Genomic DNA, 16,509 nt, shown 5'->3' with positions numbered 1-16,509 from the left:
CCTCCTACGCCCGGGAAGTATCGTTGGAGGAGATCGGATAGACCTCCGCCTCTCGGGCGCTCTCTCATAACAACGGCGGGCCCTAAACTAAGGGCGCCACCAAGTCCTCCGCCGCCTTCATCTCCGCCTCCTAGACAGATGGCCTCACTGCCATCACATCGGCCTTGGTGATCTCATGGGCTTTGGCCTTCACAATTATGGCCTCGACGGTCTCGGGGGCTCTGGCCTCCGCCATCGTGGCCTCAGTGGTCGCAGAAACACCGACCGTCGCCACTGCGGTCTCAGCGGTCTTGGGCGCCCCGGCCTCCATTGCCTCAGCCTCAGAGACCTCAGGGGCCTCGGCAACCAAGGGCACCCAGGCCCCATCAGACTCGTGAGCCTCGCCCTCGTGGGGCGGAAGCACTCCCTCCCCCATCTATGTTGGGGTCGCCTTGGCAGCCCCTCCTTGGGTGGCCGGCTCCTTTGGGTCGGCCCTCGCCGACGCCGCGCCGCGTTGTATAGCAGCTTGTGCCTCCACCACCTAGTGGACGGAGGAGTCGGGGCTCACCTTGAGCGCCTTAAGGGGCGCCAAGGGAAGCTCGTCCGCAGGCCGCTTCCGACTAAGGAAAAATCACCTATAGGGTCAGCATGAGACCAAAGAGCGAACGGAAGGCACTGTGACCCCACCAAAAATACACCTACCTCGAACGGGGCGGTAACCGCTTCGCCATGGCGACCCTCATCCACAAAGGCAGTGGTGGCGGCAGAGGCATCGCCTCTGTGTCCATCAGCGCTGGCCGGTCCTCAAAGGACCCCGGCGCCCCGTCGGTCCTCTGCGGGGGCGGTTGTGTCGCCTCCGCCACCACTTGTTCCACCATCGCCGTCAAGCCCACCGGGCTGATGGTGCATTTGCCCAATGCCCGCACCCCAGGCGTGTCGGCCTCAGCCCCGAAGCGGGCAATCGCCGACCCTGGGTCCACTTCTCCTCTTCCTCCCAGGAGTGCCGGGCTACTTGCCAACGCCCCGGGCACCACCTCCACTACGTTAGGGAGATGGTCCAGGGGACCTCGCCCCACCTCGCCCACATCATCCCCGTCCGAGGCCTCCGTCAACAGTGATGGCGACGGGGATTCCTCCAATGGGAGGCCATCCTTCCTTTGTTGACAGCGGTGCTTATCTAGCTCCTCGCGCGCAAGGATCTTCTTTGTGCGCTTCGCCGCCTTGGCGTCTTTATGTTTTTTCTACGCATCAGCGTGCGCCCGGTTGATCGCCCACCGCCTCGCATCCTCGGGAACGGGCGGTGGAGAGGAGCGCGCGTCCCTCATCCCCTACAGGAACGACGAACGCGCATAAGGGAGCAAGAAGTAAGGGGAAACGGAAGAGGCTCGGGGGCTACAGCGGCACATGACTTACCAGCGGGAGGAACCCCCACGACGGTCGCATCGCGATGGGGGTCAAGTTGCCGCCCCTCAGCTTCGCCTCTACCGTCTCCCCCACTCGACGAACAATTTCCTCATCGGAAAGGGCGGAGGAGGACATCCAGATGCCCTCAATGGGCTCACCCGGCTTCATCTCGAACAGCCGCCGCCACCGAGCCATCAGCGGTAGCACCCTCTGGTGGTGGAAGGCGGCCACGACCACAGCCACGGTAAGGCCACGGCCCCATAGCCTCTCTAGCCCCTCTAGAAGCGGTTGCAGCTTGGGCTGGTCATCCTTTGGGACGTCGTACTTCCATCTCTCCAGGCAGCTCCCCACAATCCACCCAGTGTAGGAGGGAAGTCCTCCATCGTCGTTATGAAAGTAGAACCAGCTCGTGTACCACTGGCGATTGGACGATGCGAGCTGGGCCGGGATGTAGAGGTGCTGGCGGTCCTAGCGTACTTGGAGAGTGTAGTCGCCGGCCCTCGTCGCTTTCCTCATACCCGACGTGCCCGTCGTCTTAGTGGTGTGCCCCGCCTAGAATAGATGGAGCCATAACTCCCAATGGGGAGCAATCCCCAAGTACCCCTCGCAGACGGCAACGAAGATGGCCGCCTGTGCGATGGAGTTGGGGTTGAAGTTGTGGAGCTCCATGCCATAGTAGTGTGGGAGCGCCCGCATGAACCGATCCGCCGGGACGCTGAGGCCACGCTCGTGAAAGGAGACGAAGCTCACGACGTAGCTGTCGTGAGGCCTCGGCTCTGGCTCGCCGTACAGAGCGATCCACTCCGGCCTGGTGGGGTCTGTCATCGGACGAAGGAGTCCGCCGTCGACGAGCGACTGGAGTGTCTCCACGGTAACATCGGAAGGATCCCAGGGGTCCGCCTCGACAACAACGATGTCGCCGGCCATGAGTGTGATCGAGGGATCGGATGCGGTGATGAGTTTTTCTCTCTCTCCCATGCTCTCACTTTTTCTCGCTTTCTCCCTGGCTCGCTCTTCTCCCTTCTTCTTCCCGGCACCCGCTGCTCTAGCGACGACTCGATGGAGGCAGAGCTAACGCAGGCAAGGTAAGGGGAAGAGGGGCGAGACTCTTCGAGTATTTATGCAGGGGGAAGGTGAAATGAACAGGCGATGAAATCGGGGAAGTTTCCCCCTGATCCAGCGTAGTTAACCACGAGCCAATTTTGCCGCCCACGCGCCCACTTCTTTCTCATTAATTGCGGGAACAGTTACGTCCCATCCACCATGTCATGCTCGGCCACTACGGCAGCAGGTGTCATTTCGCCTCCCTAGGAAACTGCCTCAAAAGGCGCGCCACCCGTTGCCGAGCCAATGGGGAAGATATTCCCCCTGGCCTATTCCTTTCAGATGAAGGAACCAGGCTCTAAGCCTATTACGGTCCAGGGGTTCGAAGGCTGGGCCCTAAGGGGTTTCGACAGCCGCCCTAGGATAACAGAGTCAGGGACGACCATGGGCGAGCCTATACGGGGCTGAGGCCCAAGCAAGCGAAACGCTTGGGACGCCCTAAGTCGTGTCCGAGACCGGCAGGAAGGTCTCTGAATGGGATCCCACCGTAGGGAGGCACCGAGCCACCGAGGCCTAGCGAATGGCCTCAGCACCCACTAGAGAATCCCTCTGGTACTCTTGGAGTGTGTCTCTAGACCACTAGCCGTCCCCTAGTGAACGGGGCACAGGCCTCCACTTGGACTTACCCGATAACAGCTCACCGGAAGTGCCAATACTCGTGCCCACCGAGGGTAGCCTGGCACATTCCACCCCTCCTTCCGAGCGAAAAGGAAGCGTGAGGGTCATACAAAAAAGTCAGGGGAACCCCCGATGGACCTCTCGCCCCGTGCAGAGGCTAGGGGGCTCTTCCTGCAATCTTGCCGAAACCTAGCGACCCCGGTTCGCACTCGAGGGGGCTCGGCAAAACAACCCCTCCTTCTGAGCGAAAAGGAAGCGCGAGGGTTGTACAAAAAGCCAGGGGAGCTCCTGACAGCCCTCTGCTCCGTGTGGAGGCTAGGGAGCCCTTCCTGCAACCTCATTGAGACCCCGCGACCAAGGCTCGCGCCCAAAGGGGCCTCGGCAAACAAACCCTCAAGCGCGAGGGGCGTATAAAAAGCCAGGGGAGCTCTCGACGGCCCTCTCGCCCCGTGCAAAGGCTAGGAGGCTCTTCCTGCAACCCTGTCGAGACCCAGCGGCTCCGGCTCGCACCCGAATGGGCTCGGCAAACAAACCCTCCGTCCAAACAAAAAGGATATGTGAGGGTCGAATAAAGAAGCCAGGGGACCCCTGACCGCCCTCTTGCTCTAGGCGGAGGCTTGGGGGCTCCTCCTGCACCCTAGACAAAGACAAACGATCTAAGTCCGCGTTGGAAGTTTCGTTACAGATACGATAAAGGGCATCGAGCCCATTACGGTCCAGGGGTTCGAAGGCTGGGCCCCCAGAGGTTTCGACAGCCGCCCCAGGGCAACAGAGTTAGGGATGACTTTAGGGTGAGCCAATGAATGGCCGAGGCCCGAGCGAACAATCACTCGGGGCGTCCTAAGTCGTGTCCGAGACCGGTAGGGAAGTCTCCGAATGGAATTCCACCATAGGGAGGCACCGAGCCACCGAGGCCCAACGAATGGCCTCGGCACCCACTAGAGAAACCTTCTGGTACTCTTGGAGTGTGTCTCTAGACCGCCAGCCATCCCCTAGCGAACGGGGCATGGGCCTCCACTCGGACTCACCCGATAACAGCTCACCGGAAGTGCCAACGCTCGTGCCCATCGAGGGTAGCCTGGCACATTCCACTCCTTATTCTGAGCAAAAAGGAAGCATGAGGGTCATACCAAAAGCCAGGGGAACCCCTGATGGACCTGTCGCTCCATGCGGAGGCTAGAGGGCTCTTCCTGCAACCTCGCCGGGACCCCCGTGACCCGAACTCGCACTTGTGGGCACAGCAAATACGATAAAAACTCCTCACTCATACACAAAAACGAAAAAAGCCTCTGGAGGAGTAACTCCACTCCTCCAGGGCCTCAGGGGCTACACCCGGCAGGTGCGCTCACGCGCACCCACCGAAACCTCAGGAAACAAAACACAATCCCTACGAGAGCGACTACAAACCAAGTCTTGATAAACCCATAGGGAGAATGCACTCACCCTCCCTGAGGCTCAGGGGCTACTGTCGGGTACCATAAAATGGGGTACCCCGAGCGTACACCAAAAGAGGCACTAAAATCCCATCAACGGCAAAGTTAGAGGGTAAGCCATGGGCTCATAACCAGCACCGTCTGAGCCCACCCGACTCTCCGCATTGCCTCAGGCCTCTCACGGGAGGTCTCGGCATCCTGACGCAATCTCTGTCTCGCGTGAGGCCTCATTCTCCGTATCGCTCGAGGCCGGCTTGTCCATAGCCCGTCGCCGCTGCCTCGACCGATCTTCCCGACAGCACGTCATGTCCCATTAATATGTCAACCACTCCCGCAATCTTAGCCGGACGATGGCTCGACACCGCGGAATGGCCGACGGGACGTGAGGTCGCATCAGCGCCATACCAGCTGACACAGAGCATGGCGGGGATTACCGGTCACTGTATTCTGACGCTGTGCCCACGATCAGCGCCCGCACTACACTGTGCCCCGCGATCCCCGCCTCGAAAACAACATGACATGGGCAGCCTGGCCTAGGCCATCACCGCCTCCGAACCAGCACACCAGATCAACTGCTCTCTCCGGGCCTCGGCACTATGCACCAGGGTCTCGGCTATCTTGGGATTCGTGTCTGCCGAGACCCCCCACTGCGGTGCAGCCTCGGCACCGACCGAGCCTTGGCCTCGCGCACAGTCAGTCCACAGCGACTCGCACGCTGACCGCCGCACCCACTCCGAGGCAGCCCTGGAGCTCCCATGACGCACAGGATCGGATGTGACCAGCACGCCGCCCCAGTGCTCCAAGGACGGACCACTCCGACGACTACGCCGCCACAGGAACAGGCCACAAGGCTCGGACACGCCGCCTCTGTTCGCACGACACCGTATAGTTAGCATATGTACTACCCTTGTCCTCCCTTCAAACTATAAAAGGAAAGGACTTGGGCCATTTCTGGGGACAGGGACTCACGAAGAACATCGCCCTGTAACACACACTTCCCAGCCGCCTGAGAGCAACGTCTCAAGCAGCCCACACCACACCTCGCCGAGACCTGGGACTAACTCCCTCTCTCACCTAGCTTGTAACCCCCTACAACAAGCATTTTGGTGCAAGGAATACAAGATCGATCTCCCAGACTGGACGTAGGGCCTGAATTGCCCGAACCAGTATAAACCTTGTGTCTCTTTGCATCACCATCTGGAATCGGGAACACGCAGGATAAATTCACTAGTTGGTCGAGGACCCCCCGGTCCGAAACACCGACAGAATAAAATTAAAAAAACTCTAAAATTCTCTATATCTCTAAACCATGAAGTGTGCTATGCATGCTAGAAATGAAAGCTGAATACTAGTTTTGAATAACTACTTTAACCTTCCTTCATCCAAATATGCAAACTTTAAAGTGATTTTGAGCTTAAATGGCTTACAAATAAAAAAAATACACCATAAAAACCACATATATCTAGTCCACAAAATGAGATATGATACTGATGAAACATTGGAGTATAAAGTTGGTAACCTTTAGAACCGAAGAATCGATGGAGGAATCAAAGAAATCTTGTGATTACCGACGATGAGGAAGAAGAGAGGCCGGCGATGAAGCAAGAACACTGAGCTCGAAGTGGCTCGGGCTCGGGGAGGAAGAAGGGGTATATAGGAGGGGACCTTTAGTCCTGGTTGGAGACAGCAACCGGGACTAAAGATCTCTTTCTAGTTCCGGATGGAGCCTCCAGCTGAGAGTAGGCTTTTACTTCCGATTGGAGGGACCAACCAAGAGTAAAAGTTAACCTTTAGTCCCGGTTGGTAGCTCCAACCGGGACTAAAGGTCCCCTGCAGCAAAAGCCTGCCGCAGTAGCCGTTGGGCAGGGACCTTTAGTCCCGGTTGAAGCTACCAACCGGGACTAAAGGTTTCTCTAGTTCCAGGCGCGAAAAATACTGGGACTAAAGCCAAATTTCGAAGTGGATCAAAAGTCGTTTCTCTATTAGTGTATTCTGTATTTTCTAGATACATAGTTTTTTCTATATGTTTACATTTAATGTATATCTAGGTGCATCGCAAACTAAATTGGAATGGAGGGACGTTGCTCATGACAATGTTGGGTGACACAGCGACGGAGGATTCTTCGGTAACCAAGCAAAATAAACAAGCGACTTAAGATGGCAGAAAACAAATTTGGTTAGTTGCTGACCTGAATTTAACTAATCTCTAATGTTTGTCTTTTATATATCCGTGCGGCGGCATGGGTTAATATGGGCTACTAGTAGTAGGAATAATGCTGATAAGAGCACTGCATGAGTGAAGTTTTGTTTCTCTCTGATGCATGTTGTTCTAATGTTCTTGAAGTTTTTGTCGCATCTGTAGAGATGTGTGATTATTCAAGTGACATGGACATCTCCGGACGAAAGATGGCAGTATAGTAGTCACGCACTGCTCCACCCTTTTCCCTTTCCTTCGTCTTCGCTGAGATAGCTATTCCTTGCATTGAGTCCTTCATATTGGGTCATTTGTCAATCTTCCTTTGCTTTATAACGTGGTGCTCTTTTTCTTTCAAGGTTCAAGTTACTTGCTATCTGCTCAACTGATCTCCATAATGGATCGGACAACAACGCGCATCAGGGGAAAAAAATCATTTTTTCTAGGTTATTCCTTTCAACTGAGGAAGTAAAATTCACTCCGAATTGTTCATACATACTAGAACTTTTCCTGGAAATATCACTGAACAGAAGGACAGTTTGGTGAACTAATGAAGAACTCATTAACGTGTGCCTTCCTTTGCTGCACTGCACTGACGGCTCTTCTTTTTGAAACTGAACTGAAGTGTGTGCACCTTAAAGCGGCAGATTATAATTGACACAAAAAAGAAAAGGTTATATATACTCTGGAGTTTGGACGACACCTGGGCATCCATTGTGTACAAAAGGTACGTCCAGATCATCAATCAATAATTACACATTTCGCGTGGGACGACGGTCAAAAGAGCCAAGAAAAACTTTCGAAGGAAAACAATGTTTTTGTCGGATTCATCAGAGTGACGCTGGAATTCAGAACCACAGATGGAACAGATTATCACCTACGACTACGACTACGAAACCTGAAAATTTCCCAAGGAAAAGCTTCATGATTAGTTAGTTCTTGAAATCTTCGATGTAACTTTGAGTTCCATGTACATGCATTCTTAACTGCTCCATTTTTTTTTTTTTTTTTTTTGTTCTTCATATCGGGTCACATTTCGACTTCAAAGACCTTAGACTGGCATGTTGCCGCGGAATATATACTGCGGTCGGTCCTAGAACAACTAGGAGTAGACGAGTAGTACGCCGACAAGCAAATTCAAGCACAAGGAAGCAGCCCTCCAACTGTCCAAGTGCATGTGTTCATTCTTCGTTGTCAGTTGTTACAGCACGAGAGGAACTGTTGAGGAAGCAGCCGATCAAACGGGATACAAACATCAGCACCAGACGTCGAATGTGGTTTCCTCACTTGTGCAGGACTGTAGGCAAAGCAAGATTCTCGAGTGACGCGGCACAGGTTCAGGCAGACGGCAAAACCTGAGATGAGATGACACCGACGGACGCATGCTGATAGGCAGACTTTTCGGTTGGCTGGTTCGTATCGTTGCTGGTTCGTGAAGAAGTACTGCTGGTTGGTTTGTGTGAGAGAAAAATACGATTTTGACTAAAAAATTACGATCGTTTATGACAAGTCACAGCCAAACGAATAGGCCGACGGTTGTTCCTGCGTCCTGGGCTGCTAGCTACTAGCCTACTACAAGTAGTGCTGATGCTGCAGTACGTGTAGATTCGGGCCATGCTGCCGTCCACATGAGGGTCACCAAGGGATTCCTTTTTCCTTACAGGAAGGAATAATTGCCTCCTTGTTGTGGATGGAATCGAATCGGCTGCAGGAGCCTGCACTGCCGGTGTGTGCACGGTGTGCCGGCTGCGGCAGGAGTATCCGCCGTGACGGAACGTGTTTCGCGGAAGTGCGTATAAAGAACTGACTACTGACAGGTCTTTTTGCTCCTCAACCTCATGATATCTTTTCTTTTTCGATGGGACGACCTATATATACAGGGAAGAAAAGTCTAACCAAATATGCATGGTCCCACACCCAAGTAATAAGGCTGTGTTTAGTTGGGTGAAATTTAAGAATTTGGCTATTATAGCACTTTCGTTTTTATTTGACAATTAGTATTCAATTATGGACTAATTAAGCTCAAAACATTCATCTCGCGATTTTCAACCAAACTGTGTAATTAGTTTTTTTTTCGTTTACATTTAATGCTCCATACACGTATCGCAAGATTCGATGTGATGGCTACTGTAGCACTTTTTGGGAAAAAAAAAACTTTTTGGTAAGCCTGATTCCTACCGCAGTGATTCTGTAGAGTTAGTCATTAACCTGGCGACCCTATAGGATCATCCAGTAGCGGAACATCACCACCATATTCTTACATGTGGATTGAGTGACTCCGCACCGTGCCTATTTTAGCCGCTAAGATACAGGGCTTGTCTGGGCTATTTTTGTTTTCAAACACTTATTTTCAAAATAATTTCATGAGTGAAGCTGTTCTTCTGCTCACAAAGATATGAGTTGGGATGAATCTGAAAATTGTAGCTTATCCCAGTTCTCTCCATCATGAACTGTTGGTGAAGCTATTTTACCAAACATCCTTTTTTCCAAAACAGCTTAGCTTCACTAAAAAAAAGCTACTTGAAGCTGAACTGTGCCAAACAGACCCATATTTGTCATTATATAAAACTGCTTCTAAATCACCCATACTTGTCATTGAAGAAATAATATATAAAGTAACCCTAAATTTGCACCCAAAATACCCATCCTTGTCATCATTATAAAAATAACTAAACAAAATAATTTTTATATTTGCACACGAGTTATCCACCTTTGCTAGGATCAAAATAATTTAAGTAGGCCCTTAACTATGCAACTAAATTAATCTAAGTAACATCCTAAATTTACTATAAATTGAAATGAATATATGTGGCATTATTGATAACCTAAAGTAACCCTTAAATTTGCATCTAGATTATACCCACTTAGGCCAATATGAAAGGATAAGTACATTCGAGGAACAAGAAGATAATGTTTATTTAAATATAAATATGTGATCTGCTGTTTTAATTCAGTACATGCCATATTTTGTATAAGAAAGCTAAAAGTCCACCCTTTAATCATGCAAAAGAGAATCTCAATAGATTAGGAAGTTAAGTGAGGGTACATGTGTCTATTGCACTCTCTCTTATTTTTTCTGAGAATGAGTAGAATACACTATAAATTACCCATGACTACCATTATTAATATATAAACAAGACAACATAAAGTATATAGTATGATGTGTGCCACCCACCATACAGACCATGTATACATGCATGAAGGAAGGGAACGATGAGCATATCATCCAAGTTTCCATGGTTTAGGTGCCCTGAAATATATTTTTTTTCTCGGTGAGTAGCATATGAAGAATAACAATATCAATCCATGTTAACTTTATATTAAAATTAATTGACAACATATATGACTAAACATTACGACATATACACATCAATGGTTTATAGTTGTGAGTATACTTTATTTTTAAGAAAATATATTGTTATTCTTTGATAAAAAAAATTGACATCTTAAAACACTATGGTGCATGCTGTATGCCATTGCAGTAAGTATTAGCAAAGTTTTGGACCGATAATATAGATTCTTGCAAATAAATCCAAAGAGTGGGTCTGGAATAATAAGAGGTACAACAAATTCTAGAGTTTTGAATTGAAACATGGAGAGAGCAAAAAACTTGTCATTAGTCATAACAAGTAGCTAGGGTTGGAGCTGGGAAGCCAATATCTGAATTCATTAAGTTACCCCAAACGAATTGCAACAAGAGTTGAGAACTTGAGATAGCTTAATAAGACAATGTTTATACTAGGCAAATCTCAAACAGACAAGAGGTGTACCATGCGAAGGAGGAAATTATGGACAGTGATAAAATAATATAAAGTAATTGGTAACTAAATTCTACATACTTAGATAAAAATACATATTAGTATATAAATAATATGTATCTCCATCTAAGTATGTAGACTTTAGTTACCAATCTCCTACAACTAAAAAGAACAGAGTGTGAACATCGTTTCGGTGCGACAATTGCCTTGGTTCGTCCGTCTACCACCCCATGCGATCGATCCCACCTCCGTGCGACAATCACGACTGTTGTTGATTTTCCTTGCATGAGACCCGCGTGCGGTGGCAATCATGGCAGTTTCCTTCCATGCAAAAGGAAGTGCTCCCTCGCGCGACCATCACGCCTGTTGTGATATAACTTTCTTGCATGCAAAAGGAAACTACTATCAATCAATCAAATCAAATCAAATCAAATAAGAAATTATTCTCATCAAGAGGTTATGATTTTTCTTCATGCAAAACAACCGAACATGATTATCTACCACATTGAGGTGGCAGTCGATCCCTGTGGTGGCGGTCGCGCCGCCGGCTGACGAGAAGTGGCCGTTCACTGGCCTCGGCTAGCAAGAGGACAATCTCGCCCTCGCCCGCGTCGTGTAAGTTTAAATGGTGTAAGTTTTGTTCCTTTTTTCTTTGAGATGGATTTTTTCTTTTTTTTACTAATAACCCGCAGATGATAAAGCAGTTGAGGGCAGAATTAAGGATGATAGCACTGTTGAAGGCAGAGCCACCGATGACAAAGCTGTTGAGACAGAGGAAAGAATGATGAGGACATTGAGAACGGAATAAAGGATGATAAGGCCGTTGAATGTCAAGTCACTAATGATAAACCTATTCAGAGCAAAGTAACTAATGGTAATGCCATTGAGGACAAAGAGATTGAAGGTAAAGCCACTGAAGAGGCAAAGGAGATCGATATTTGGATGAAACTCCGAAATATGATCAGATTTGGGGCACTAACTATGGAATTGCCAATATTGAAGAAAACCTAGCTGATAATGGCAACTAAGTTTCGTATGAAAATAATGAGGCTGCTCTTGAGGTTTCTCTCTACTCTGTGATGCTAGAGCATGGTTATTCATCACATAAGTTTCATACGCTAGCTCCCCATTTATCTAGGATTTACATTCATGCATCAAAATTTTAGTCCTCGGATGGGAAAGCTTCAGTTGCAAAAAAATTAGTTTCTGGGTTTCTGCTTGTTTCAAAATCTCGTGGCAATGATGTTTCAAGGTAAATTATGACTACGCTCCACCGCTTGTTTCCCTTATTGTTGTTAGCATCAATTCTTTCAGATCAAAATTTAAGAAGTAAGAACCTAATTTTGATGTAGGCTGATATTTTGGCTATCGAACACATTTGTCTAGAGAGATTGTTGCACAAACATTTGGTACTTCATGGCACTCAAGTCCATTTAAGGTTTTCAGCACCAATGGTGCAGAGAAGCCTGAGAGGAGTTTTGCTACAACACGATGGAAAAGTAACTACAATGGCAAGTATACCCAATATCATGAAGCTGCTAGATGATTGCCATGAAACTAGAACATTGTAGATGCATTGGAGAAGATGTGGTGGCATATAAAGGTTAACCCTATTACTTGTCTTGGCACTTTCCAAAAAGCTGAGTATGGCTCCTGTAAAACAGTGATGAGTAAAATCTACTGCAAACTAATTCATATTCTTAGTTTTCTGAAGGATTTTCATTTCACATGCAATGACACTCCACATGCAAACCCCTGTAGAAGATTTGTCAACTCCAAAGATTGGGAGGTTGTTAGGGCTTTCTGGGTGATCAGCAACATATGAGTTTTTCTATTGATATCTGGAAAACTGCATTTGATGATGCATTCAGTAGAAGTTGTCCTCTTCGTGCTGGTGGACATGAGTGTGGATGTTTACCAGTGTTGGCAAAATTGGTATGCTTTCATATGCTGATTTTTGTTTCTTTGGTAATGGTATCTTTTATGTGAAGTCATGAAATTTTTTATGTTTCTATCAGGTGATGGAGCATTGCGTAGCTTATTTAGATATTGCTATGTTTAATGCCATCCTTCGTGAATCAGAGAATGAGATACCCACGGATACTATATCTGACCCAATTGTGGACTCAAGAGTTCTGTTGATTCTAGCTGGTGACTTAAGCTTTGGATCAGGCACACAGCTTAAGAACTCTGTATGTGCTTAAATTATGAAATTCTTGCAATTGCATGATGAACAAACAAACAACCTAGAATAGGGACCATGCATGACACCTCCCTTGCACTATTGATTGTTAACACATGATATATACTTCTGTAGGTTGGGAATTGGTCCAGATGGTTGTCTGATACGTTTATAGTTACCTGTCCAAATCTAATTATCTTGTTCTGAAAGATATTACCTTTGTCTTTTTTCATGCATGTTAGGACCCTTAAACTGATGGTTTATAGTCAAGTTAAAAGGTAAAATACTAATGATTTCTTAAATTTATAGTGGTCTATACAACATGAAGACTTATGTAATATTGGTGTTCCATACATCATACTTATAGGTAATAGTACAATACATGTTCATACATATGTTATCGTAACATTATTTTTTTCCGTTGCAAGTGCACGAGCATTTACCTATATTTACATATATACTTCGAACCTATATACAGGAATGGTATGGAGATGTGGCGGAACTTATTCGTAGATTTATTGGCGCATGAAAGAAATGAATATCGGAGATTTCTTCCTGACGATATAAAACTATTATCGTAGCCGCATCACGGAAAGATCTATACAGTAGAGCCTGTGAGCCTGCGACAGTCGCGCTCTCCGTGACTATGTTAAATTATAAACTTTACTTTTTTAGATTAAATGTCACTTTAACATTGGTATTTAATTCTTACAGTATTGTTATCTTATCGTGTGATCATATGTTTTTAGTATAAAATGTTAACTATCCCGTAGCAACACACGAGCACACTACCTAGTTACTTTAAAAATAATAAAGACAAATTTTAACTAGCTATAGTATGAGAAAGAGCATGTATTAATTGATTAGTTATCACACGCCTCAACTTCAAAGGTGGACAGACATCAGACTCCCCTACGGGCTAGTGGCTACGGCCCTACCGACTCAGTTTTTAGTGGATTGTTCAAGCTTGGTGTCACTAGCAAAGTAGAAAAACAAAGATCTGACAATGTCAGCAAAACCCAAGGCTTTTCTTAAAAGAGGTCGACTTGCCAAGCCCAAGACTTTCTTCTCGACAATCAGCCTGTTCGTTTGGCTGTGGCTTGTCGTAAACGATCGTAAATTTCTAGTCGGAACAGTATTTTTCTCTCACACAAACCAACCAGTAGTACTTCTTCACGAACCAGCAAATGATACGAACCAGCCAACCGAACAGGCTGATTCAGAGCAAGATTTTGTAGACAGAGGCCTCGTTTGCGTGCCCTTAAATCCGGTTTGATCCGCTTCTTTTTTTCATCCGGAATAGTATTTTTCTCTCATAAATTCCTCCAGATTTATCCAGAGTCCTCTAAAATTACTCCGAGCGAACGGCCAGAGTCGTACCTCCGCTACTACATAGCCAGCGATGCCTTGTCCTCTTCTTTCTCAGCCCTATCATACTCCATTGCCAATGTTTTCTAGGACAGTTTGATAGTTTCAGTTGCCCTCCAAAACCTTTGGTAAAGCAACCGTGACTCTCGGGGAAGAGAAGGGCCAACCAAAAAGCTAGGGTAGCATATGTCATGGATGCTAGCCTGCATGAACAAATTGTTACAACCCAGCAGGATGCACTACAACAACCGCAACATGCTACATTCCGCCTGGCCCCTACCTATCTACTATCTTCACTAATCACTACCGTCGTCACCCAGTGTTGCTTTGCTAGCGGGCTACTTGCTGCTCTAGTGCTCTGTACAGCTAGTCGGCGACCTCATCACCTGGCTGCGATAGCTTTTTATTGTTCACGTGTCCTCGTCGCTCTTTAGTGCTAGGGGTGTAAAGTTTGGGAATTGCTAGGTCCAGTTTCGAATCTAAACTGAAAGTAAAACTCTAGAGTTGAAAGTTTGAAATGTTTAATAGGAAATTAAGTTTTCTAGGTAAAATTCATGTATAAAAAATTATTCTATTTTCAGGTAAGTAAACTTTACAGTATAGATAGATCTATAGGAGTAGATGCGGTTAGTTGCCTGCGCTAGTCTTGCCTGTATTAGACCCTTATACAATACAATTCAAGTCAGCATATAAATATATGCAATGTGTTGATATTTGGTTATCCTACACATGCAAGCTCTGTTTACTAAGATTGTGCTCGTTTTCAGTAAGATATTGTGTTTGGTTGCTTGTATTTTGTTGTATGTGTACTAGCTAATGAGGATTTTGTCATGCTTTGAGCATTGTGCAAGCTTGCATAACGGCCTTTGTGTCAACCAAACACGTGTTAACTAATACACGCAACTAAACACAACCTTAAGTGCGCAATGGTTTTGCCCAAACTCTCTAGGTAACTATGCATGTGCACCCGACCTTACAAGTAGAGGTGGGACTTGGACCATATCATGGTGACATAGTCTGACCCTCTTGTAGTTCGTGCAGCTTTGGAACATGACTCCTAGGCAACGAGGTGTGTTTGGCCATGCTGGTATGGCACGACAAACCTTTTCCTTCCACAAGTATGGCCTATGACACGACGATCTGTTGACGTGTTTGGCCATGCTGATATGACATGTCAATCTGTTGGTGTCATAGACTTTTGGTGAAATAAGTTGATCCATGGCCCTTAAAATTGGCCTTAGGGCCACAGAGCGGGGTCCAAGACTGGAGCGGGGTTGGAGAAAGAATATAACCAAACATCCATCCCACATTTGCAAAGCTAAAACCTTGATAGAGAATAGGCCAATAACATAGCACCCCTCAGCAGAAAAGTATAGGGGACGGAGATGTAAACGTTAGTGTAAGGAAAATGGACCTCGGCCTATTGAGTTTAGATTTTGGTGTTTAATAACAAACGCATCCAAGTTGGACTAACAACATTTGCAAGTATTTGTGGATATAGTTCAAAGGATGCAAAGTGGACTTGGACGTAGGCGCTGTAATGATCCGAATGATCAACAACTCAAACAATACCTTAGAAGATGTACTGAAGACCTACAAAGATCAAGAAAAGACCAAGACACAAGAAGTAGAAGCCCGGATGCGAAGACACAGACAAAGTTGAAGTCGTTCAAGCCGAGACAAACATGTGGATGATTTTTAATTGTCTCATGATCTTGGTTCTGCTCAAATTGATATGACACCAGCTCAAAGTTGTAGAGATTTTCATTAGCTTTCTAAAAAGTCCAAGATCATCAAAATCGAAGTTCTGAGCTAAAAGTTATGCCTAAAATACAAAAGCCCGACGTGCTGAAAATGCAGCAGCGGTCCTGAGCGTCCGGTGCTCACAAAATCAGCGCGAAGTGTACAGTAGCACCGTCGAGTCCGGTCCTGGGCGTCTGGTGCCCATAGTTGAGTCTGGTATGAAAAGAAGTATAACGGCTAGTTTCTCAACAGCTAGTCGATTGGACGTGTCCGATGCTAGCACAGTCGAGTCCGGTGCCCTACAGAAATGCTGATTTCAACCTCCAATGGCTAGTTTCGAGTTGGGGCTTATAAATACCACCCCAACCGGCCAATTGAGGGGAGAGGGAGCAAGGGAAAGGTACAAGGGTGTTGCTACACCACATTTGTTCTCTCCACATGCATAGGACTTAAAGATCACTTGGTGATTAGTGTAGATGTTTTGTGAAGTGTTTAGGTTAGTTAGATCACGCTCATATGCACTTGCTCTAGGCTTAGGTCTAGTTGCTAGTGAGGTTTGCATACCTCTTGATCAAAGGTGCTTGAGTGCACCGTGCTTGTACTCGGTGGGGTTTGTAGTCTTGTGAGACCACACCAACCGTGCTTGTGGTGTGGCCGCCACCATATACCGAAGGAAACAAGACGCGCGGTGGTTCAGACAGAAGCTTGATAGTGAAGACGATGGGA

The 16,509-nt window shown here is 47.2% G+C and overlaps 1 pseudogene; it reads left to right on the top strand.

Annotated features, from left to right (window-relative positions):
• The first annotated feature begins 708 nt into the window (after positions 1–708).
• Positions 709–12,879, top strand: LOC136510866 (uncharacterized; annotated as a pseudogene).
• Positions 12,880–16,509: the final 3,630 nt, after the last annotated feature.

The sequence above is a fragment of the Miscanthus floridulus genome, chromosome 16 (assembly GCF_019320115.1).
Source record: "Miscanthus floridulus cultivar M001 chromosome 16, ASM1932011v1, whole genome shotgun sequence".
NCBI lineage: Eukaryota > Viridiplantae > Streptophyta > Magnoliopsida > Poales > Poaceae > Miscanthus > Miscanthus floridulus.
Note: the sequence above shows the minus strand (reverse complement) of the source record. Positions and strands in the feature narration are given on the sequence as shown.